This window comes from Rhinopithecus bieti, unplaced genomic scaffold, assembly GCF_001698545.2.
Source record: "Rhinopithecus bieti isolate Rb0 unplaced genomic scaffold, ASM169854v2 scaffold_8601, whole genome shotgun sequence".
Classification (NCBI taxonomy): domain Eukaryota; kingdom Metazoa; phylum Chordata; class Mammalia; order Primates; family Cercopithecidae; genus Rhinopithecus; species Rhinopithecus bieti.
Window position 1 is genome coordinate 2,142,253 of NW_016806193.1, and position 26,701 is coordinate 2,168,953.

Sequence of the window (26,701 nt, forward strand, 5' to 3'; positions counted from 1 at the left end):
TATATTTTAACATATTTTAATATAATATCCATAAATTGCAAATATCAACTTACAAGAAAGAAAAAACTCATATACAGGCAAGAATAGAACATCTATTCTTGCTAGGAAGAGGAAAAAATTTTCCTATGTCAAATTCATTTTCCCTTTTTAAATAGTACCTGTTGTTTAATTGAAGCGTTGATTAACGCCATTAAAAAACCCACCTAATGGCCAGGCATGGTGGCTCACGCCAGTAATCCCAGTACTTTGGGAGGCCAAGGCTGGTGGATCACGAGGTCAGGAGTTCAAGACCAGCCTGGCCAAGATGGTGAAACCCTGTCTCTACTAAAAATACAAAAATTAGTCAGGCATGATGGTGAGTGCCTGTGATCCCAGCTCCTCGGGAGGCTGAGGCAGAGAATTGCTTGAACCCCGGGGGTCGGAGGTTGCAGTGAGCCAAGATCGTACCACTGCACTCCAGCCTGGGTGACAGAGTGAGACTCCATCTCAAAAAATAAATAAATAAACAAAAACAAAAACAAAACCCACCACCTAAAATAGCAATTTTATGTATAATAGCTGTGAAATGTATTATGATTACCTTTGCTTTCTATTCTTTTTCCTCCCTCCCAGTTTCTTCTAAATAAATGATGCTCCTTACTCCCCCATCAGGCATCTAAAACCAAGAGGAGACAATTTCTTCCAAGAAAGTGCATTAAGAACTCCAATTTACTTCACTTGTAAAGTCCTATAGACAGTACTATCAAATAATGAGTCAAGATCACTCTATTTAGCATCCAACTATTCTAGACTTGTTCGTATCTTAATGTTCTGTTTTTTCAGCAGGAAAGCAGAAACTTCTACTCTATCTGCAATTTTCTTCCTTCTACTGGCAGCGATACTATTTAAAAAGTACTTGGCATCACCCAAATCTGTCTTCCAGTGAGCATCAGAATCCTTCTGATTGTGATTGCTCCCAATTTGCCTAGAATTGGAACAGACTAAAATATATGGTTTAACTCTGGAGCCCAGACCAACGGCACAACATATGGTAGGTTGCAAGTAACACAATGTTTAGCTCAGTCTTCCATGGTATCTGGCAATAGGATGTTACCAATGAAAACTCCTTAAACTGAAAATTGGCCCGAGTTGCAGTCATTCTGCATTTCCAAGTTGCATCAGACTCTATGGTATACTCTATGGGGGTCCTGTGATTTCCCAAACTGTCTAATCTCTCTTCCCGTATCATTGCTCATGTTCTCAGGAGAGCTGGCTTAATTTGTGTTTGTGACAATATTGATTTGTTATTCTAAAGACAATTATTGTTTTGGGTTTTGTTCTTGTTAACAAACCAATCTGATTCTGCTGCAGTAGAATCTACAATTGCACTGGGGTAGAATTCTTATCATAGCGAACAGCAAGGGGCAAATGGGTTATAAAGGATAAAAGCTGGGCTTATCTCTATTGGAACTCTCATTGCTTCTGAGGATGAGACACCCTGACTGTATAGATGGCTTACCCAAACATAAAACACACAAGGGCATTTATTAGATGTCTTTAGCCATTTAGGTTATAACACACTTAAATGCCAAAAATCACTTTTTCTGGCATTTTCATGGCAAGATTGGTCGTGCATTCATTCTATAGTAGGTATTAGTAAATCCTGCATTATGGTTAGCTGTCAGAAACAGCGGGAATTTCGTGGCGGCTCGTCTTTGGCATCTGAAACACAGCACAGTATTTTCACTGGAATCTTCCAAATTATTTCTTTCTATTTATGGAAATAAGTTCTCACTGCAGAGGCATTACCTCTTGAAAGTTTCATGCTACCGTTAAAGGGTTGGAGAGAGTGGTTTTCAAATCTTTTTGGCACCTGAAATGTAGGCTGAACTCTAAGGGATCCTGTGCTCTTCATTCATTCTTCATAATCATACCTCCCTCACAAGTATGGGTCTCTCCACGTCACAGAAAAGGAAACTAAGATTCAGGAAATTTAACCAGTCATCCACAATGACACACCTAATGTGTGGTCAACCCAAGCTAATTCAGTTGATTTGAACCTTTCTACCAGGGTCCTAGGCAGGCTGTACCTCTACATGTCTAACCTTTGGGGGTCTCCCAAAACAGGGATGCAGATTTGGTCACTAGGAGAAAAGGAAACGTAAGACAGTGCATCTGTATCATTGCCATGTATGAGCGTGTGTGATGTAGCAGAAGAAATCGTAGTTTCTAGTTTCAGCTCTGTTACTACATTTCTCTGACTTTGAGAAGTCACTGTTCATGTCTTTCATTGACTCTTTAGTCAAATAAGAGTGGGTAATCCATGCGCAGTGGCTCATGCCTGTAATCCCAGCACTTTGGGAGGCTGAGGTGGGAGGATCACGAGGTCAGGAGATCCGCATCATCCTGGCTAACACAGTGAAACCTCATCTCTACTAAAAATACAAAAAATTAGCCAGGCTTGGTGGGGGGGCCTGTAGTCCCAGCTACTCAGCAGACTGAGGCAGGAGAACGGCGTGAACCGCAGAGGCGGAGCTAGCAGTGAGCCGAGATCGCGCCACTGCACTCCAGCCTGGGCGACGGAGCGAAACTCCGTCTCCAAAAAAAAAAAAAAAAAAAAAAAAAAAGTGGGTAAATGTGTGAGCAGAGTGGTTCAACTGCTACATTCTTAGGGCTAACACTGAAGGATTCTAATCTATGTGCTTACATCATTGCCTGGGAAAATGTAGTTTGGGGGTCTCCTTTTCAAGATCCTACCTCTCCATCCTACCTTCAAATTTGAGAATTCCCAGAGTTCCACCCCAAACCTTCTGCTCTTCTCTAGCACTGCTTTCTCTGTGGGTGATCTCACTCTTTCTTGGTTCTTGTTTTAACGTCTCTTGTATGATATTAATATAGCTACTCCATCTTGCTTATGGTTGCTGTTTGCATGATATCTTTTTCCATCCTTTTGCTTGCATCCTGTTTGTATCTTTGAATCTCAAGTGTGTTTTCTGTAGACAGCATAGAGTTGGACCTTGTTTTGTTTTTTAATTCAATCCAATTATCTCCAACTTTCAAATGGATTTTGTAATTATTTATGTTTAATGGCATTATTGGTAAGGCTAGATTTACCTCTGCCACTTTGCTTTTGGCATTCTATGCCTCAATTCTTTTTTGTTTCTGTTTCTCCTTTAATGCTTTCCTTTATGATTAATCAATATTTTCTAGTATAACATTTTAATTTATTTAATAATTTTTCATAAAGAATTATTTTCTTAGTGTTTGCTCTTGGGCTTATAATATACATCTTAACTTATCAAAATCTACTTCATATTTATACTGACTTAATTCCAGTGAAACACAGAAACTTTACTCCTATTACATAGCTCTATTTTCTCTCCATTTTATAATATTATTGTTCAATATATTCAATCTATATGCTATAAACCCAATGGTGCATTATAATAATTATTACTTTATATAATCTTATGCATTTTACAGAACGTAGAAGAAGGAGATCAAGTACATATTTATAGAGTTTATTATGTAGACCTTAACCATTTGTAATTCACTTCATTTCTTCCAATGGACTCAAGTCATCATCTGGTATTATTTCCCAAAGCTGCTTTGCTCACACCTACCTCCTTTGTGTTGTTGTTTTCAGATGTATTGCATTTTTATACACTGTAAGTTCAACAGTACAGTTATATGCACATTGTTTTCTATAAACACATTTCTTCTGAAATCAGTTAAGAGAAAAAGGGAGAAGGAATGTGCAGTTATTCACTATTCTTTTTTTCTTTTTTTTTTGAGACGGGGTCTCTGTCACCCAGGCTAGAGTGCAGTGGCGTGATCTCAGCTCATTGCAACCTCAGCCTGCCGGGTTTAAGTGATTCTCCTTCTTCAGCCTCCCGAGTAACTGGGATTACAGTCGTCAGCCACCATACTCGGCTAATTTTTTATTTTTTCATTTTTAGTAGAGATGGGGTTTCACCATGTGGGCCAGGCTGCTCTTGAACTCCTGACCTCAAGTGATCTGCCTGCTTAGGCCTCCCAAAGTGTTAGGATTACAAGTGTGAGACACCACGCCCGGCCTACATTGACTTTTTAATTATTTTTTTTGTATATGTGAGGTGAAGTTCATATAACATAAAGTTAAACATATTAAAGTGTAGAATTCAGTATCATTTAGTGCATTCACAATATTATGCATCCACCGTCTTCTTTAGTTTTAAAACTTTTTTGGGCCCACATGGGGAAAGCCCATCTCTACAAAATCACGAAATAGAAATACTAGCCGGACGTGGTGGCAGGTGTCTGTAATCCCAGCTACTTAGGAGGCTTTAGGAGGCCCTGAGGCCCAGGAAAACCGCATGAACCCGGGGAGACGGAGGTTACAATGAAGCGCAAGATAGTGCCACCTGCACTCCCAGCCTTGGGTGAGCAAAGCGAGACTCCTGTCTCAAAAAGCAAACCGAAAAAAAAAAAAAAAAAAAAAAAAAACTATTTTGGCTGGGTGCAGTGGCATACCCCTGTAATTCCAGCACTTTGGGAAGCCAAGGTGGGAAAATTGCCTGAGCTCAGGAGTTTGAGAGCAGCCTGAAAAACCTAGTGAGACCCCATCTGTACAAAAAAATTAAAATATATTTAGAAAATTTTCATCATCATGGTTTGTACTCATTAAGTAATCACTTCCCATACTCATCTTCTCCCATCCCCTAGTAATCACTAAACTTCTGTCTCTATAGATTTATCTTTTCTGGATTTTTCATGTAAAAGGCATTATAATATATGACCTTTGTCTGGTTTATTTCATTAGCATAATGTTGGCATGGTTCATTTGTGCTTTAGCACATGGCAGTACTTCTTTCCTTTTTATGGCCGAATGTATACTCATTGTATGCATGTACCATAATTTGTTTATGCATTTACCTACTGGACATTTGCATTGTTTACATTTCTATAATACCTTTTGACCATAATGAATACTGCTGTTATAAACATTTGTGTACAAGTTTCTGTGCAGATCAGTATTTTCATTTTTTGGATGTATACCTAGCAATAGATTTGTGGGTCATATGGCAATTCTCTGTTTGGCTTTTTAAGAAACCACCCAACTCTTTTCCTTAGTAGCTGGACCATTTTACATTTTGACCAGCAATATACAAGGTTACTAATTCTCCACATCCTACCAACATTATTTTCTGTTTCTCTTTTATAGCCAACCTAGTGGAGGTAAAGTGGTATTCTCATTGTGGTTTTTATTTACATTTGTTTAATGACCAATGAGGTTTAATATCTTCTCATGTGTGTTTGGTTATTGGTATATCTTCTTTAGAGAAATATTTATTCAAGTTCTTTGCCCATTATGTTTTCTTCTGAGATCGGGTCTCACTGTGTCACCCAGGCTGGAGTTCTGTGACATGACCATGGCTTACTGCAGTGCAGGCTCAATATTCTGGACTTAAGCAAACCTCCCACCTCAGCCTCCAGAGTTGCTGGGACTACTAGCACAAGCCACCATGCTTGGCTAATGTTTCTATTTTTTATTTTGTAGAGATGGGGTCTCATTATGTTTTCCAGACTGGTCTCTAACTCCCAGACTCAAGTGATCCTCCTGCCTCGGCCTCCCAAATTGCTAAGACTACAGTGTGAGCCACTGCACCCAGCCCTTTGCTCATTTTTGAATTGGATTGTCTTTTATGTTTTTGAGTTGTAAGGGTTCTTTATGTATTCTAATTACTAAATAGACCCTTATCAGGTGTATGATTTGCAAATATATTCTTCTACTTTGTAGATTGTCTTTTCACTTTCTTGGTAATGTCCTTTGATGCCCCAAAGTTTCTAATTTTTCTGAAGTCACATTTTTCTATATTTTCTTTTGTCTATCATGCTTTTGATGTCAAATCTAAGAATCTGCTCCTGCCAAATGAATTCATGAAGATGTGTCCCTAAGCTTTACAACTCTAGTAGCTTTATATTCTTAGTTCTTATAATTAGTTTGTTGATCCATTGTTAGTTAATTTTCATATATAGTGAGATGAGGCCCAGTTTCATTCTTTTACATGTATTCAGTTGTCCTAGCACCATTTGTTGAAAAGACTTTTCTTACCCCCATTGGATGGTCTTGGTACCTTTGTTGAAAATCAATTGACCATAAATGTTTGGGTTTATTTCTGAACACTTAGTTTTTTTCCATTGGCCCATACGTTTGTTGTCCTGCTGATACCATAGTGTTTTGATTACTGTAGCTCTGTAGTAAGTTTTGAAATCAGTACATGTGAGTTCAACTTTTAAAATACTGTTTTTTATCTACTTGGGGCTCCTCATATTTCCATATGAAATTGAGGATTGGCATTTCCATTCCTCCAAGAAGACCGTTGGAATTCTGATAGGGATGCATTGAATCTGTAGGTGACTTTGGAGAATATTGGTATCTTAACAACATTGAATCTTCCAATCCATTAACATGGAACATCTTTCCATTTAATCATGTCTTCTTTAATTTTTTTTCAGCAATGTTTTGCAGTTTTATGTATGTAAGTCTTTCACCTCCTTGGATAAATGTATTCCTAATTATTTTATAGTTTTGCATACTATTGGCAAAAGGATTTTGTTTCCTTTTTAAATTGTTCATTTCCAGCATATAGAAACACAAGTGATTTTTCTGTATTAAGTATGTACACCACTACTTGCTTAGATTTTGTTCTCCTGATATCTGTTAGTTCTTTATCCTTGGATTCTTTCAGCTCTTTGAAAATATTAATGCAGCTAATTTACAGTCTTTTTCTGGTATGTTCAATGTTTGGGTTTCCTCATGGATGTTTCCTCTCATTTTTTCTTCTCTGTGAGCCATGCATTTCTGATTCCTTGTATGCTTTGTTCTTTTCGGTTGAAAACTGGACATTTTGAACATCGTGATGGGGTAACTCTTGGAGTCAGATTATCTTCCTTTTCCAGAAATTGCTGATGCTGTTTGTTGAGAAGTGTAGTCATCTGTTTGTTTAGTGACTTTCCTAAACTGTGTTGCAAAGACTATATCCCTTGTCAGGTGTGGCACTGATGTCTCTATTCTGTTATCTCAGCAGTCAACCAATGGCCTGGCAGAGACTTTCTTGGATATTTTAACTCAATAAAGAAAGAGTAAATAAGGTGTTTTGTTCTTTTGAATCCCCCCTGACAGATGCTGCCTGGAAGGCCATTTCAGTCCAAGGGGGCTGAAACAATGGCTAAATCCTGCATTAGTCCCTCAGTGATCCACCAGGCAGATCAAAACATATGACCCTTAAAAAAAATTGCAACCCTGATCTTTGAAGCACATAGTTCTTATCTCCAACCTGGAAATAGCAAGCCGCACGAGGAACACGAACTGTCATCCACACGGTTACCAGTTGCCCCAGGGAACAAGAGATGGTAGCTGCTCCATCAAATGCTAAACTTCACCAAAATATATTACTTCTTCAAGCACTCCCCTGGACAGTGCAAGTGTTTGACCTGGCTCTAGATTTTAAAAACAGTAATTCTGATAATTAACTCTTTCTCAATAGGTGTTTTGTGTTTTTTTTTTTTTTTTTTTTTTTTCCCAGTGGAGGGACTGATTTTTGGAGCTTCCTACTTTGCCACCTACACAATGACATCCCTCTACATTGTCTTTTACACCTTTACTGCTGTTCCTTGTTTTTTTGTGTGGATTCAAATTATTGACTGATGTCACTTGGTTTTCAGCCTACAAAAATTCTTGTAGCATTTCTTGTAAGGCAGGTCTTCTAACAACAAATTCCCTCAGATTTTGTTTATGTAGGAAAGTGTGTATTTTGCCTTTCATTTTAAAATATAATTTGGCTGATTCTTGGTTGACAGGTTTTTTTCCCTTCAGCATTTTAAATGTATCATTTCATTGCCTACTGGCCTCTTAATTGCTCTCTACCAAGATTTTCCTGTTTTTGACAACACTCTAGACATGAAATTCTCCATGCTGTGTTCCAAATGAAGTCAGTCCCCTCAGGCAGAGCTACAGTAACCTGCTTTTTCTCCGGGCTAAAACTCTATGCCACTGCCCAAGTGCTCAGGGTGGGAAGAGAAGCCTACTGCTAGAGTGACAAACCTACTCTATGAGCAGACATTCGGAAATGGTAGTGGTCTGTGGTTTTTCTAGCTTGACTCTCCTAATATGGGACTCTTGTCCTACCAGCAAGCTGATCAAGAATGATTGGAGTGCAAAATTCTTGGTCTGCAACGTCTGGCCTATAAGTCAGCCATCTATCCCATTGGAGTTTTTTTGTTTGTGATGAGTGATTTGCCTTTTATTACTTTCAAGACATTCTCTTTCTCTTTGAGTTTCACATATTTTAGTATTCTATGTCTGAGTGTGATCTATTTGTATTTATTAAAATTGGAATTTGTTGAGTTTCTTGGATAAGTAATTTTTTTTTCATCAAATGTGGGAAGTTTTCAGTCATTTTTTGGGGGGGGGGGTTTCTATCCTCTCTTTTTCTTCTGGTACTTCTATTATTTGTATGTTGATGTGTTTAATTGTGTCCCACATTTCTCTGATATCATGCTCATTTTATTATTTTTTCTGTTTTTTTTTTTTTATGTTGGGTAATCTGTATTATGTTCAATTTGCTGATTCTTTCTTCTGCCAGCTAAAATCTACTTCTGAGCCCAAGTAGTGTTTTTTTAAATTTTGTTATACTTAACTTCAGAATTTTATTTTGCTCTTTTTTAAAAAATAAGTTCTGTCTCTTTATTGATATTCTTTATTGGATAAAACATTTTCCTCATACCTTCCTTTAATTCTTTAAACATGTTCTCCTATAGTTCTGTGAACATATTTATAGTGGCTGCTTTGAAGTTTTTGTCTGCTAATTCCAACATCTAAGTTTCTTTAAAACAGTTACTTTTGACTGCTTTTTTTCTTTTAACATGAGTCACACTTTTCTCCTTCATTAAATGTCTTATACATTTTTTGTTGAAAACTGGACATATTAGATAATACATTGTAGCAACTCTGGATATTGATTCCAGCTCCTGTCCATCCCCCACCCCTCTGCACCTAAGGGGTTTATGTTGCTGCTATTTTCCATGTCATTGATTTATTTGTTTAACGACTTAGTTAACTAATCCTATGAAGTATTTTTCCCTCTGGTGTGCAGACTCTAATGTCCTTCTTCATATTATTTACTTTTTAAAAAATTTTTTGCTGAGTGATTTAGGATCATTCATGAATTGGCATGTAAGCCACTTATTGATCAAAAGTTACCCCCTTGGCAATTAAATTTTTGCCCTTTACCCCTGGATGTATAAGTAACTTGGAGGCTGCTCTGACAGGTGAAGAAGTTTACACTTTTGCTTCCTGTCTACCCAGGAACTAGTTGCTTTGTTTTCCCCCCTCCATTCACTCCTAGGAGGGTGTAACTTTGGGCATACACACAATCTTCCAGATTGTTAGGGATACATATGGTTTTATTTTTAAACATAGCTCTTAGGAGTTGCTTCTGGGTTAGAGTAGGTTACTATTCAGCCAGTGTTGAGTTGGAGGTTATCTTTAAGCCATAGTGTCAGTGCTGGCTTGTGTTTTTTTTTTTTTTTGAGACAGAGTCTCGCTGTGTCACCCAGGCTGGAGTGCAGTGGCCGGATCTCAGCTCACTGCAAGCTCCACCTCCCGGGTTCACGCCATTCTCCTGCCTCAGCCTCCCCAGTAGCTGGGACGACAGGCGCCCGCCACCTCGCCCGGCTATTTTTTTTTTTTGTATTTTTTAGTAGAAACGGGGTTTCACCATGTTAGCCAGGATGGTCTCCATCTCCTGACCTCGTGATCCGCCCGTCTCGGCCTCCCAAAGTGCTGGGATTACAGGCTTGAGCCACCGCGCCCGGCCTGGCTTGTGTTTTTGTTTTGTTTGTTTGTTTGTTTGTTTGTTTTGTGATGGATCTGTGTGCAGCATGGGAAAATTTTCAGATTTGCCTCATTTACTATTCTGATGCTGCCAAGTAGGTACAACCAATCACTTATGTACAGCCTTTCCAACCCCCAAGGCTGACTGCTCCCAGGAGGACTCTTCTTAGTTGTTTCTTCCCGTGAATTAGTCTATTAAACTTCTAATTGCTCTGTCGTTGTGCTTGTATTATGGAGCTATGAGCATCCTCTTAATTGCTCTCTACCAAGATTTCCCTGTTTTTAACAACACTCTAGACATGAAATTCTCCATGCTGTGCTCCAAATGAAGTCAGTCCCCTCAGGCAGAGCTACAGCAACCTGCTTTTCCCTCGGGCTAAAACTCTATGCCACTGCTCAAGAGCTCAGGGTGGGAAGAGAAGCCTACTGCTAGAGTGACAAACCTACTCTATGAGCAGACATTCGGAAATGGTAGTGGTCTGTGGTTTTTCTAGCTTGACCCTCCTAATATGGGACTCTTGTCCTACCAGCAAGTTGATCAAGAACGATTGGAGTGCAAAATTCTTGGCCTGCAATGTCTGGTCTATAACTTCTGTCCTTAAAGTGGGGGCTAGGTGGAAGGAGCACCAGTCCTCTCTGAATAGAGCTTCTGCAACATGGAACTTGTTGGGGAGGATGGAAAACGTTAGCAGTCCACTGCTTCCCAGATGATTCCGTAAGATGGACCTGGCAGAGAAGTGTCATGTCTCAAATGTCACAGACAATCACTGTTCTTATTGAGATTTAGTAAATATACTTGAGTGAATATTTCTCCAATTATTGTATGACCCTAGGACAATTTCTAGAAGCTTTAAGTGATTTTTTTAAAGCTATAATTTTCTTTAATTAAATGGTTATTTAACTGGGGAGAAAGTCTGCAGGTCTCCCCTTCCATCATGCCAGAAGTTGGTCTTCTGTCCTATCTTTTAAATGTCATCTATGAGCTCATGATGCCCCTGTGCCTATCTCTAGCCTAGCCTTTCATCTGGACACCAGACTTCCATATCTAGAAGACTACTTGTCATCAAGTAGTTTTGGTTTTTCTTCCTCAAAAATGTTCTCTTCAGGCCCTCTTTATCTCAATACTGAAACCACCATCTACCCAGTTAATCAACTCAGAAACCTGAGCATCAGCTTCAATGCCTCCCTCTTGTCAACCACATGTAATCCATCAGAAAGTGTCATTGGGTCTCTCAAATAGGTCTAGAAACTGCTCATTTCTCTCCAGTCCCATGACTACTGACTCTGAATCATTCCCCTTCACTTGATCTATTAAAATAGACTTCTAATGGGCTCTCTGCTTTCACTCTCACTGCCCCTCCAATCTGTGCCTCACACAACTCCCCGAGTGATCACTGTATGTGTATTTCCCCTGCACGTATGCTTTAACCTTGACTTTAGCCCTGTAGGAAATGGCTGCTCTTTACCTCTCCTTCTAATCTCACCTGAAGCCCCTCCCTTGACCTCTGTATTATAGTCACATGGTCCTCTTTGCTAGTCTGCTTTCCTTTGCCTGGAACACTCTCCTCCTCCCTTTGCATGGCTGGTATTCCTCCTCTTCTCTTCTTGTTTTAGCTTAAATGTCACCTCCTCTAAGATGGTTTCTAGGTGGCTTCTCCTCTGTTATTCTCTGTTGTTTCAGCCCATTCATTTCCTTTACAATTCTTGACATGGTTTGTAATTATTAATTTGTTTAAAGATGTATTCTCTGCTGCTCCTACTAGATGGCAAACTCCAGGACAGCAAGAACCTCATGGTTGTTTTGTTAAGAACCCTGAAATAAACACAAACAATAAGAGCTCCCACTTACCAAGCACTAAGTATGTGGCAGAAATGTTCTAAAATGCATATGAATATATATGTATATGCATACACGTATTTATACAAATATATACACATATACACATGTATATACATTTATATACATATACACACATGTGCACATCCATGCAAAAAATCACACTAATTTAATCTTCACAACAGCCCTATGAGGTAGATAATTTTATTATCTTCATTTAACAGCTGATTAAACTAGAGCACTGGGAGGATGGGTGACCCATCCCAATGTCACACAGTGAGTGAGCTGTTAACCCAGGTTGCTCTAGGGTCTATGTTTTTAAGCATTTCAGCCGCTTCTCAGTACAGTAACAGGAACAAAGTAGGTACTCAGTTACTATTTGTAGAATAAATAAACAAGGGGTGAAACAAAATGGAGATGTTATCATCCCTAAGAGCAGTGTTGTTCAGCAGAGCTGAGATGATGGAAATGTTCTATATCTGTGCTATCCTATACAGCAGTCACTAGACACACATGGCTACTGAGCACTTGGGATGCAGCTAGTATGACTCAGAAAATGAATTTTTTATTTTGTTTAATTTTCATTAATTTAAATTGCCACATTGTGGCTACTGACAACTGTAGTAGACAGTGCAATCTAAGATTTTTGAGATGGTATCACTGTTGATGCCTTAAGGTTGACAGACAGTCTTGATAAATTGAACTCCAAAGACTGATCACAGAATTCTCCTCTGCATTTTTTTCCCTAGTGTCCTCTCCCCTCTGTTGTTCAAACATCCTTTATCCTCCCACTTTACTTCATTCCAGCCTGTAGAATCAAGCCTCCTTTCTCACATGTGGCTCCAAAGTGATTTTCCCTACTCTTCCAACAGTGCCCTAAACAGTCCCTCCGGAAGTACTGAAGTAGTCAACAAACATCTAGTGTCTACTTGGGATGGAACACTGGCTCAGGTCCTGGGGAGGAGTGAAGGGGGACACAAAGACAAGTAAGACAAGGTATCTGTCTAATGGTGAAGTGGGGGAGTTAGACTTACACACTAACTCATCGTAAGGGCTCAGTCAAAAGGATGGTGTTGGGGGAGGGCTGGGTGTCCAGGTCTGTAGCCTCAGAATTCAAAACTGGGGGTCTGGAGTGCCCACTTTGCAGAAATTGCTGTAAAATGGCACCAATTTTACTCACACTTGGACTAAAAGAATAAATGAAATCATAGCTTACTTTAAAAACTGAGCTTATGACAGACATGAGACAGTCTTACTGACATATAGAAAGAGACAACTGGCCTGGATACAGGGAGCTTATATTTTACTCCAAAGGCCACATAACTTTTTACAGAAAAATAATCAAAGAAATAGTAAATAAAACCAGACTGACTCGAATATTTAAAAAGAAGAAAAGAAGTAGTGCACGTTAATCCTCCAATTCAGGGGCAATTACTATTCATATTCTCAACCATATGCAATAATTGGGGTAGTGAAAATGCATTTCTTTCCTCCCACCATTTGCATACTTGGAATCTCACTTACACTGTATGTAGGTTAGAGAAAAAAGATGCTGCTTTGTTTGGATTTTGCTTTTGCTGTGGAATCCATTAGAAAGCAATGTGCTTTGTATGTCAAAGAGCAGAAAGGTCTCCACTTCCTCTTTTCGAAATGTTTTTAGCAGAAGTCAACTACTGTATTTATTCCATGCAGTTCTCCATTTGATTACTCAATGTGTGCTAGCCACAGAAAAGCAGTGATTTTTTTTTTTTTTTTTAACCACAAAGGACTTTCTATCTTAGGATGAGTCTTATAGTGTCATACCTTTGAAAGTGAAATTTTTAGGCAGTTATCTAAACGTCACTCTATAAGAAGCATTTAAACACATAGCAACACCCAGCTGATGTCTAAGTGCTTAAGTGCTTCATTTTTCATACAGATATATTATCAGTGCACAGGTAGAGTGACTGCGTCTTTGATTTCTCCAAACTTCCTAAAGTTTACTCTTTTCAATAAAAGTAGCTCCTTATGCGCAAAAATCAAATGAGATTTCACTTTGATGCCTAAGACTTTCCTTATACATTACATCACAGATTAGAAAGAAAAAGAAAACCCAAACAGCAAAGAACTAGATCAACTGTTCCAGTCTACTCTAGACTGAAGAAAATAGCTCCTAAGACATTAACTCCCTGCTTGTGTGTTACCACCACACTTTCCCAAAGTGTGTTCCTGAGAACACTAGCTCCATGGGTTGTAACACAAAGAAAGCATTCCATGGTGAATTCCATAAGCCCATTTGCTTGTGTAAAATGGTTGGGTTGTTTTCATAAACATTTTCAGCCTTCAGATGTACCCTCCACATCTCAATCCTCCTGCCACATAAGAAGTCATAATGCAAGCATGTCTCGGATCAAAATTCTAGCACATACACATATATTTAACAACCATTAAGCACAATAAAACAGTAATGCATATACGTTCTTGTAAGCTTAGGGAAGTCTCACATTGTCTTTGGGATCTTGCATAAACCCCTGCAGAAAATGTTCACTTTGCCTAAGACAGAGACCATGACTCTGGTGGCTGGACCATGTCAAGTGATAAAGCCTTCCATGAAGTGGGAATGCAGGACTTTGAATAAAGAGATTAGACTTTTCTGATTTACACACTTTGTTTGTAAAAATGGGGGGCGGGGGGTGCTCTGCAATTATTCTAGCCTACAACATAATTAGCCATCATCCATTTTAACAATAAAAAAGCATTTCTAATTTTCCTTGTGCAAATTAACAAAATCTATGGTCTCGATTATAATGGTGACATTCAAAATGTCTGAGTAACTACCTTTGCAGTTAGATTCTTGCTAAGGATGCTGCAAATGCTTTCTACATTTTCCTACTGGGTAGGCTAATGGTACTTTACACATGCATGTGTCCATATGCAAAACGCTATCCTGTTTATGTTAAATGCTAATTAAATTTAATCACCACATTGATCCTATAACAGTCTTAGGTAAGTTTGGAAATCCTCTTGGGAATTCAAATAACCATAAACATGCCTAAGGCTCTGACAAGTCCTGCAAAAAGAAAAAGCACCTCGACTAAATCCAAAGGCTTTCATCTTACTTGGCCTTGGAAACCTCAGGTCACATGCATCTGAGGAAAATAATGATTCTGTATTCAGACAGCAACCTACTAATCTAAACAATATTTCCAAAGTCAAGACAACTCCTTACATATGAATAAATGAACATTTCAATTCATAAATTACCCTCTTGTGAATTTAGTGTATGAGAATCTGTCCCTGTCTAACATGGTAAAATGAGTTTTTGAATCAGCAAAATTCAAGGTCACAGCAACCCCTCCTTGAGGGTGCAGTATAGTATCTACTAGGGGTGTGCTATGATAAAAAACAAAGTGTCTACCATTTAATTTACTCTTCTTAATAATATACGATGGAGATATTAGTGTCATCATTTTAAAAGAGAGGAAATGGAATCTTTTTTAAGAGACAGAGTCTTGGTCTGTCACCCAGGCTGGAGAGAAGTGGCATAATCATAGCTCACTGCAGCCTCAAACTCCTGAGTTCAAGTGATCCTCCCACCTCAGCCTCCTGAGTAGCTAAGAACTACAGGTGTGTGCCACCACACCCAGCTAATTTTTAGTTTTTTTTTTTGTAGACCTGCGATCTCACTATGTTGCCTAGGCTGGTCTAAAAACTCCTGGCCTCAAGTGATCCCCCCCGCCTTGGCCTCCACAGTGCTGGAATTACAGGTATGAGCCATTGTACCCAGTCAGGAAATAAAATTGTTGAAAGACTAAACAAGTCTCTAAAATCATTGCACAATTAAGTAGCAGAATTAGAATTAGAATACAGAGTGGGCCTGTTTGAAAGCATCAACTATTAACCACCATGCCATACATTTGAGGAGCAGACCCCACACTTGTAACCAAGCACTGGAATTTGTCACTCCTGCAAGTCAAGACTTCACCTATGAACTAGCCGCCCTCTGCCAGCCCAGCTCCATGGATGTGCAATCTCTATAGTTGCACAGAGTCCCGTATTTGGTTTAGTACTTTGTTTTTGCTATCTTTAAATACTTAATAATTTTTAAACAAGAGGTCCCATGTTTTATTTTCACTGGGCTTCACAAATTACAGTCAGTGCTATCCATAGTACCTAAGCTATAATTAATACAAAGCTTTAAAATGCATAGAGTTTAGCTGAAATTGCTGCCCAGTCTGAAGGAAAGTCCTAGAAGCTAATTTTGGAAGATGTTGTTCAGCCCTAAGTTATGAAAAAATGTTCTGCCCTTTTACAACTCTAGCAGGAAGAGCTAAGTCCCCAATATTCAGCCTATTATGTCCCTTATGAGAGTCTTCAAAACTCCTAAGCAACAATGCAAGAATTTCCCAGCCTCCAACATGTGACCTACTTCTACCTTATTAGGTCCAATAAACTGACCAATTAAATGTTTTTGTGATCAAGAGCTTGTAACTACATGGTTCAAGATGCTTCAGATACATCACATTCTTTCACATTGCGGCAGAAACTACTGGTTAAATAACTCAGCCATATGTATCTTCCTTGTCCACTCTGCACAAAAGAGACTGGAAAAAAGCTGGACACTTGCTTCTTTCCCATCCTCCTTTGCAGGTAAGCATCACTGCGTGACTCAGTTCTGGCCAATGAGATGGGAAGGAACTCTTCTGGGACGGAAAAGCTTTTATCTTTGTTAATAAAAGGAGAATGCCTCTACAGGAAAAGATCTTTTTCAATACCACTCTGTTGCCCACTTCCTGCCTTGATGTTGTTTGGAGCTACAGTGCCCATCTTGAGATAATGAGGTAAAACACTTCACTATGAAAAACCAACAGCTGAATTTAGAATAGACAGGATGGAAGGGACCTGGTGATATTGTGGAGCAACTGAACCAATGCTGTCGACTGCCTAGTTAACCCATTACTTGTTTAAATCTCTGATAGGCTATATTTGTAAAACTTTGCAACCACAGTTATTCGTAGTCTAAGCATACAACTTTGAAAAATGTGATCCCTTTGACAAGATAACATGCCTTCCATTACCTGCTACAGGTGACCCAGTTGTCTGGCTGTCGTGGGTAGCTCAGAACAGGCCTCTAAGGCACCTTGGCCCTCTCTCTGCTTTAAAACTCAACACCAAACTGTATTTATTCTTGTAGTACTGCCTGTGTCTTAACATGCATCCCAACCCCTGGCACAGAGCCTGGCACTGGCAACCTCTTGGGAAATTTGTTAAATGAACTGATAGTGTAGCATTCTGTCACTTTCCTCAGTGACAAAAGTCTCATTCTTTGAAAAATTTTCCTTTTGCAACTGAATTTAAAAATGAAATACCTACCACCTACCACTTAAAGTTTTGCTAGGTGACGGCTTACCAAAAAAAATAAATAAAATAGAAAAAAAGGAAAAATACTCTTGTGTGATGATTGAGGATTAGTGAGCAGAAAACTGATTGGTTTCTACAAGGCATCATTGGTCTATGCCAATGGCCAGTAGGATGTGGTTGGTGTGGTGTGCTGTGGAGTGGAACAGAAGTCAGAAGCAAAGGCTATGGTGCCAAAATACTTGGGTTCAACTCCCAGCTCTGTCATTTACTCACTGGGTGCCTTCAGCAAGTTTTCTCTCCTCTCTGAGCCTTGGTTTCCTTATTTTAAAATGGGGAGAGTGTCTAAGAAAGGTTGTAAGGAGGATTAAATACATGAGAGAATGAAAACCTGTAAAGTGCTTACCACAAGCATGATATTTAGTAAGTATTCAATAGATTTTAGTTATTGTTTTTCATCTCAAGTGCTACCTGGGACTTACCTCTCAAAAATTTTCAGAGCATTGAACACATCTAATATCTATCTTAGAGAAGGCATACAATAAATATTTAATAAAAATCAAATTAAAAAAACAGCAGGTAACCATGGATCATCTCTAAATAGAGATGATCATTTTATCAGACCTACATAGTATGTTAGAGCTTGGGGTCCAGAGTCTGATGGCCTAAATCTTCCTCACAGTCCAACTTTCAGTTAACCTCACAGCACCTCAGTTTCCTTAATCGAAAAACAAGAATAGTAATAGTACCTTCCCTATAGGGGCTTTAGAGAAGTGAGTGGGTTCTGCCTAATATCCGACACAAGTAGTCCATAAAGGTTGGCTCTTTTTAATCCGTCCCACAGGAAGCTCTGATGTGCTATGCTGGGTAGAAAAGTATATTTTATAAAAATGTCCCTGTTTTGCTCTCTGAAACCCTGTTGAAACCTTTTGACATTCAGCTACATGTTAAGCACTGGGGCAGTCTTGGAGTTTTTCTGCCATCTGTGTAACTGTGAATTTAACATGCTAAGTATATAACATATACACATCACCGCTCATGTAATAAAGCATATTTTTCCACACAAAGGTAGCAGAGTTCTCATTTGCCAGCTCAGATCTAGTTAGCTCTCTCAATACAATTTGCAAGTTGGATCCCGGCAAATCATCTGGGGAGCACTTGCTCTGGTGAGGTAAGAGGAACAGTAGGCCCATTCTGGAGTTTGCCAGAGATACTGCATACGGTAGCAAAATTGTATCTCTTTCTTCCCCTATGAAATCCTAAAAGCATCTCTTCCCAGATGGCTGCAGCTACGGGCATCTTCCTTCCTTCCACAGTTAGAAGAGGATTGTAGGGGTTTAGTAACAAACTTTTATGGAGACTGGGGAGGCGAAAGGAAGCCGGTGCAAAAGAACATCTTATACGAGGGGAGACAGTCAACAGGCAGAACCAAGCCCTCACTGAGGTTCCGGTGGCACAGACAGGAAAATTTAAGGGAGGTCAAATTAACATCATTTGTGGGCAAGAGGTAGATCTCTTGCAGGTAGATGACAATGGTGTGTGGAGGAACTTTATTCTAGAGCAACTAAGCATAAAGAAATAGTGGGAAGCAGAATCCCAACTCAGGGGAAAAGGACGTAAGAACATTTATTACATTTGCCTACCCAGTGTTCATGCTGTCCCTGTTTTGATAGCGAAACTTCAGTGTCCTTTGGGGAATCTTCTAGGTTATGTGTTTAAGGTGTTGCAGAAACCGTTCCCTCGACTGGTGGGGGTGGGAGGGACAAATGACCCAGGTCCAGCCAGAGGGAATTTTTGGAGCTTTTGCTGAAATAATTTAGAAAGTCACTTTCGTTTTCTGTGGAAGCTAAGCTGGCAGGATATGACCCCAGGGCTGCTGGGGACATCCCAAAAGGAATCTGCTCGAGAATGAAACCAATGCAGAGGAAGGAGTGAAGAGGTGAAAAGAGGCAGGTCGGTTGGATCAATGTTCAGGAGTCTGCATCCAGCCAGCCATGCATCCCCTGGACTTTTCAGTCACAAGGCTGGTAAATTCCCTTTTTGCCAAACTCAGTTGAAGTTAGTTTCTGTCACTTGCAAGTGAAACATAATCTGACTCATCACTGAGGTAAAGGGGAAGACATACCTATTTATAGGATGTGACAATTTTTCCTCAACCGAGTCTTTAATGGGAACTCTGTCTTGGTCTACAGTGACCATATTTTCCCAACCATTTCCCTGTAGAATCAGGATATCTGCTCGAACAGAATTTTACTAACAGAATGATGGAACAGAATGTTTGAAAATCAGAACTATTCTGAAAATCCGGGACATGTGAAGGAAACACGTGTCCTGAGAGTCATAATCACAGTCTCATTACCCGAGTGAACTCCTGAGGCATGCATTTCAAACTCACATTTCTCCATTTAGTAATGGGGCTAAAAATATCTTGCTGATACTCTCTGGCTACAGAGTGAAACACATTGCTCAAGGAGCCCTTGCCCCACCTCTAAGCTAGCTAGCCAATGTTTGGACCCTGCAAAGAGTACCAGATGTACAATTCAGCCCTCCTGCCATCTTGGCTATTTAGGAGTTACTCAGCTCAGTAACTTGGTTCCTCAGAATCTCAATAATCACTTGACCCTGTAGAGGTGACACGCTGTGCCTTGCTATGCCTTAGAAACGTACTCGTAAGAAGCAGTGCAAAGCCACATTTGTTCACTGCCATCCTATGGTCTATATATCGTACATGACCACTTCAGAGATGATCTATCTTCAGTTCTTATGGGTAGGCAGTTGGCAAGGGGAGCATAATACTTTAGCTTCTGGTATAACTGATGGAATCATTATTATTGTTATTATTATTTTGGAGATGGAGTCTCACTCAGTTGCCTAGGCTGGAGTAAAGTGGCATGATCTCGGCTCACTGCAACCTTTGCCTCCTTGGGTTCAAGTGATTCTCCAGCCTGAGCCTCCCAAGAAGCTGGTATTACAGGTGCGCACCACTACACTTGGCTAATTTTTGTGTTTTTAGTAGAGACAGGGTTTCACCATGTTGGCCAGGTTGTTCTTGAACTCCTGACCTCAGGCGATCAACCCGCCTCAGCCTCCCAAAGTGTTGAGATTACAGGCGTGAGCCACCATGCCTGGCCATTATCTTGCTTTTGTAAATCAACAGGACAATTGCTGGATTAAGCACTTACTGTGTACCAGGCACCATGTTAAACATTTTACATTTACCAGTTAAATATTCATAAAACCCCATGACATAGAATCTACTGATGTCTCCAATTTACACCTGAGGAAACCAAGACTCAGAGTAGCTGAGCAAAATTTACACACTAACAAATATTGGAGCCAGAGCTATATTCTAGAGTCATCCCCTTTTCCTCTCACAGACCACGTTCTTAATGTTTCCTACTATATGTTCAGACTCTTAAAAGAAATTTGCTATTTTTACTTTGGAACATACATTTTTCACATTAAAAAAAAATTTCCCTGCTTTTCCTGAGCTGTAGAATTTTATTTTATAACTTTTAGTAAGATAACTTTTAATAAGAAATTTTGGAAGTAACTGATTAGGCCCAAGCATAGCAGGAGTACATAACATAATATTTACTTAGTGCCTTCCCTGTGCCTGGCACTGTGCTGGGCTTTGGGAATACAGCAGAAAACAAGGTGTCTGACCTCATAAGCAGCACAGATAGAGAAGCAATGACAAACACAGGCCAATTGTATTCTAGGGGAAACCAAGAATTAGAAAGTCAGATGCTTTCATTCTGGTATCTGCTTGCTGTAAAGCCAGTTGGTGACAGACACTTGGCAGAATTGTTTGCCCTTCGGGACCTCCATTTCCTAATCAGCCAGGGTAAGCTAGATGATCTCCAAACCCCCCTCCAGCAATGCAGTTTGTTGAGTCTCAGATTCTCTTCCTGGGTTCTTCAAGAGTAAGTTATGTAGGTCAATACATACTAGAGTATAGTTGTCAAACATAGTGAATAGCAGAAAAACCTGGGAGCCTGTTAAAAACAATAACCTCCAGACCCATAACCAGAGAGCTGCATCCAGAAACTCCGGGATGGGGCCAAAAATCTGCATTTTTAGTAAGTCTTGCAAGAGATTCCGATGCACCAATTCTGGTTTGAAACCCTAGTATTCAAAGCAATGACAGCACAAAGGACCTTATCAGAAATGCAGAGCTGGGGTCCTGTCCCAGATCTACCGAATCAGAATCTGCAGTTTACTTTCTTTCTGTATGGATGCTAAGCTGGTAGTGTATGTGCCCAGGGCTGCTGAGGACACTCTATGGGAATGATGCTCATGTGCACTGAAATGTCCTTAGAAAGGTCCCAACCTGGTCAATTTCAATACTATGATCAACACTGATACCAAAGAAATCATACTACCTGTTATCTTTTAGTCATTAGTTTAGCTTTTCTGATGGGAGGCTTTTTGGACCAGGAGAAATGTGCAACTGCTCCTCTTGAAAGCATGGTCTGGAACAGTGTTTTTCAAATTACATTTGGCAGAGCCTTAGGCTTCAGTCTTGCAGGGCCACCTGGGGATAGGGATTGTGTGAGGCAGCCTGGACTGAGCTGGCCTCCAGGCTACAAACTCTACTTCAAATAGAACTGCTCCACTTTGATCAGTTTTAGAAATTGGGATTACAGTTTGATTCCCTTTGAAAAGAGAGTTTTGCTGCTTTAACATTTTTCTCAATCAGCATGGTGCTCCACAGGCTCCATCAATGCCATTGGTACCTTTCCCATATAAGCCAAGAGATGGGCTTAGGGAATGAACCTGATTCCCTTTTCCTCTGTGCTTCCCTTGGGGACAGAGATGTGACCTTCAAAATGTCAAAACCCACTCCTGTTCCCAGGAGGACTGTTAAGTTACTCTCCCTATTCTATTTTAATGTTCAATGACCAAGGCAGACGCTAATGTGGAAAATTCTGAATTTGCCTCATTTACCATTCCTAGTTTGTCCCCTAACAAAAGTTCCATATATCTTTTCTTATAAACCAAAAAGTTCCCACCAGTCATTGGAACTTTGATATTTAAGGTAAAAGCAGTAGTCTGGATCTTTCTTTTAGACCAAGTGTTTTGGGGATATCTTCAGTGATTAGTATTGCTTGGTGCATCTAGATTTAAAGGCTCAGAATTAACCTAAGTAAGAAAGTGCAAGAGACCCACTGGAATCTTGGGAGTAGGATCCAGGTATCAGCACTTTATTTCAAGGTCTCTAGATGATTCCAATGTGTAAATGAGATTGAGAGCCATTGCCCAGTAGACTAGATTTGGAAGCACTGGAAATTGAGTCCTGTAAGACACATGCTCACCAGTCCTCCTCCTTCCTGTCTTGGTCCCCTCTCTCCTGCATCAGGGGACCATTTATTCATTCACTCACTCATACATTCATTCACTCAACAGTTACTTAATAGTCATCTGCTACATCCCAATTTGGGACTAGGAATTAGAAATTCAGAAGTCTTGTCCTTGTGGAACTAACAGTACTACAAACAAAATGATAATTTTTAAAAAGGTTTTAGGTATAAAAATGTATAGCTATAGGCTGGGTGCGGTGGCTCATGCCTGTAATCCTAGCACTTTGGGAGGCTGAGGTGTGCGGATCACAAGGTCAGGAAATCGAGACCATCCTGGTTAATGTGGTGAAACCCCATCTCTACTAAAAAAAAAAAAAAAAAAAAAAAATTAACCAGGCATGGTGGCGGGCGCCTGCAGTCCCAGCTACTTGGGAGACTGAGGCAGGAGAATGGCATGAACCCGGGAGGTGGAGCTTGCAGTGAGCCGAGATCATGCCACTGCACTCCAGCCTGGGCGACAGAGCAAGACTCCATCTCAAAAAAAAAAAAAAAAAAAAAATTTAGCTATAAGGAAGGCACAACAGGGTGTCAGTATAGTATGCAGACATAGCCTCTCTAAGAAGGTGATATCTGGGTTTGGAGTTGACACCCAAATTCTAAGACAGGAGGAGCTACAGGAAGATCTAGGGGAGCAAAATCTTAAACAGTAAGAGTAATAAGTGCAAATGTCCCCAAATAGGAATGAGCCTTGTATAGTCAAAGGACAGATAGAAAGGTCAGGGTGGCTGGAGCAAAGCGAATGTGTGAGGAGTAAAGCACAGAAGGAAATGACATCCTGTGGTAGCTGAGAATCAGATTGCATAAGTCTTTACATACCATAAAAAAGATAGTGGAAGTGATAATATCTCAAATAACTTTAACAGTGGGAAAATATCTACTGAAAGACCGTACCAGTCACATGAATCATGACCTACATTGTAATGCAATGGTTTTCAGTTACATTTCACTTGAGTTTTTGGCGGGGGAGGAGCAGAGTTGGTACTGTTCTTGGGGACACATAAGAGAATTGCCTGGAAGAGGAGTTTTTTCAAGATGTATGGCACCCACATCACCCATCTTCCCCATAGACGTGATTTTTTTTCACACTGCCCTAGTGGTGGGACCGCTACCCATATTGAGCTACTCCTCACAGGAGTGCGATATATCCACTGGCATCCAAAACCAACCATATTCATGCTTAGGATTTTCATTCACCCTAAACTGCAGTCCACTTCATTCACTCCAAGCTTTAGACATCTGTACTCTCTGAATCTCTCTACCAAGAGGTCCCACAGCACCTCAAACACAAGACCAAAACTCAACTTATCTTTCTCCATAAAATGGCTGGTTTCTCCTCCTATAATCTTCTATGTCAGTATCAATATGACTCCAAATTAGCAAGTAGTGGATGTTCACTACATAACTGTCACATGAATAAATGAATCAACTTCTGGACCCAAAAGAGAGGAGACTAAGATAGGAAGCAGGAGGGCTGGTGAGCATGTGTCTTAGAGGACTGCATTTTCAGTGCTCCCAAATCTAGTCCACTTGGCATTGGCCCTCAACCTCAGCAGCACATTCGAATCATCTAGGGACCTTGAAATAAATATTGATGCCTGGGTCCCACTCCCAGATATTCCTGTGCAATTTGTTGGGGTGTGGTCAAGGCATCATGACTTTTCAGAGCTCCCCACTTGATTATCATGTGCATCCCAATTGAGACCCACTTGTTGTTATTAAACCTGAAGTAATCTTTTCCTGGGCCTCTTGCATCTTCTTTCTTAATTGAATTCAGTGACACTCTAAATCTAGAGCTACCAAACAATGCTAGTCACTAAAGGTAGTCCTAAAATTCTTGGTCTAAAGAAAGATCCAGATTGTTGATATTACCTTAAGTATTAAAATCCCCATTGACTGATGGGAGCACTTTGATTTATAAGAAAAGGCACATGGGGGTTAGGAGACAAACTAGCATGGTATATGAGCTCTCCCTTATCGCTTTCCTCACACTTTCTAAATTTTCACAAAAGTCTCCCTCCCTATATTCAGTCTTAGAATAGGAACATAGTTTATCTTTGTAAAATCAATCAAATTCACCAAATATTCCCTCCTTTGCTGTCATTATTGTCATTTTTATCTTAGCAGACTGCAAATATCCTATGAGCACAAACCAATACTGCTTTTATATCTGTTAAAAGAAGGATCAAAATTACGGTGCCATGTCTGCTAAGCACCTGCAGACCTTGGAATTACATAGGCTGGAGTTCAAATCTCAGCTCTATTATAATTTAATTGGACTGGAGGAAATCACTTAGTCTCTGTTTCCTCATCTGTAAAATAAGCATAATGATAGCCCCTATCTTACAGAGATTTAATGAAAATGAAATAACAAATATTCCTGTTCTCTACTGAGGCATAAAAATTACCCCAACATTTAGTGGCTTAAAACAATTGATACTATCTTGTATGGTTCTGGCAGTTGATAGGCTCAGCTAGATAGTTCTCCCTTAGAGTCTCTTTACATGGTTGCAGGCAGTTGGCATTTAAGACTGGATCATCTGATGGCTTCTTCACTCATATGTCTGGTGCCTGGGCTGGGATGGCTAGAATAGTTGATGGTGTCTAGTTAGTTTTCTCTATTCTCTTATGGCTACCTTGGGCTTCCTCAAAGCATGGTGGGTTCAAGGTTGCTAACTTCTCACATGGCAGCTGGCTTTTCTCTGAATGAGTGTTCCAAGAGACAGGAAGTAGAAGCTGCTAGTCTATTAAGCCCTGGAAACAGTCACAGCATCACTTCCTCCATATCCTCCTGCTCACTGCTATTACAGTGCCCAACTGGCTGCAAGGGGAAAGGTCAGAGACTCATCTCTCAATACAAATGTTGATACATTTCTGGCCATGTTTTGTCTGCCACAATGTGTAAAGCCTAAGGTGCAATGTCTGGCACATCTTAAGTTACAGTATTTCAAACAGAATCTATTACAATAATAACTAAATATTATCCTAATCACCTTATACTAATGTCCCTTAATATTTTTATAAACATAATGGAATATAGTATCAGCAACTGTGGGGAGGAGGGGACAGGAAAGAGTGACGATTATAATCATTGAAAAGAAACATTTACCTCCTTGTCTGAGGCACTGAGTCACTCTCAATTTGTTGGGCACCATGGGACTGTAGGAAATTGCTGTCATAATCCTTTCAATGCAATCATCGTGAGGTCACATAGAAGAAGGAGCAGGCAGGGAGACCCATCTCATTGCCAATGCAGGATGTGCTGAGTGCTTTTGTGTAAAAGGTGGCACCAAAAGGAAACAGGATGTGCCAATGTGACACTGAGTCACTGAGTGAAATCATAGCTTCTAAGGTTCTGATGCCTGCTGGGCTGGGAGCAATGAGATTGGCCCAGTGTCCTATCCCTTCCATGGAGAAATCAAGGAAGTTTAGTCTCAGGACATATATTTGGAGAGGAGAGAACTTGCTGTTTCAACTACTTTCATCATATAAGAGTATTGTATTAGTCCCTTTTCATGCTGCTGTGAAGAACTGCCTGAAACTGGGCAATTTATGGTGGAATGAGGCTTAATTGACTAACAGTTCTGCATGGCTGGGGAGGCCTCATGAAATTTACAATCATGGCAGAAGGGGAAGCAAACATGTCCCTCTTCACATGGCAGCAGGAGATAGTAGTGCAGAGTGAAGAGAGGGAAAATCCTTTGTAAAATTATCAGATCTCCTGAGAATTCACTATCATGAGAACAGCAGGTGGGAACCACCCCCAAGATCTAATCAACTCCCACAAAGTCCCTCCCCCAACACATGGGGATTGCAATTCAGATCGCAATTCAAGATGAGAGTTGGGTGGGGACACAGAGCCAGACCATATCAAGTATTATACTGGATTCTTTTTAGGGCAAAGATGATCCACTATTTTTCTTGAAATGTATCATGAGAAAAAAAGCAAAATGAGCCAAGCTAAGCAAGTAATATATCAGACTTAAAAATAATTCTTTGTGATGACCAAGTTGCGTTTGTCCCAAGTATGTAAGGTTAATAGACATTAGAAAATCTAATTGTTACAATTCACCACATTAATATATTGTAATAGTCTCTAAAGATGACCTTTGGCATCACATCCCTAGAAGTTCCTCCCTCACTGAATATGGGCTGACCTGTGACTTCTGTAACCAATTGAACATGGCAGAAGAGAAGCTGTGCCTATTCCAGAAACATGCCTCAAGAAGGCTTGGTAGTCTTACTTTTGCACTTTGGGATCCCTTAGCCACCATGTAAGAAGTTCACCTATCCAACTGGGAAGACCTTGTA

General features: G+C 40.0%; 1 long non-coding RNA gene across 5 annotated transcripts in view; it reads left to right on the forward strand.

Moving 5' to 3' along the window:
- Positions 1–26,701, forward strand: part of LOC108531534 (uncharacterized) — a 373,151-nt gene that overhangs the window by 287,245 nt on the left and 59,205 nt on the right. The window contains exons 1-2 of one of the 5 annotated variants that reach the window (XR_001886199.1): positions 15,393–15,439; positions 16,323–16,513. The exons of 3 other annotated variants lie outside the window; for them this stretch is intronic. This is a non-coding gene — a long non-coding RNA (uncharacterized LOC108531534). Of the gene's footprint in view, positions 1–15,392; positions 15,440–16,322; positions 16,514–26,701 lie in introns of those variants that run through there. One more of the 5 variants, XR_001886198.1, reaches the window with a different exon arrangement.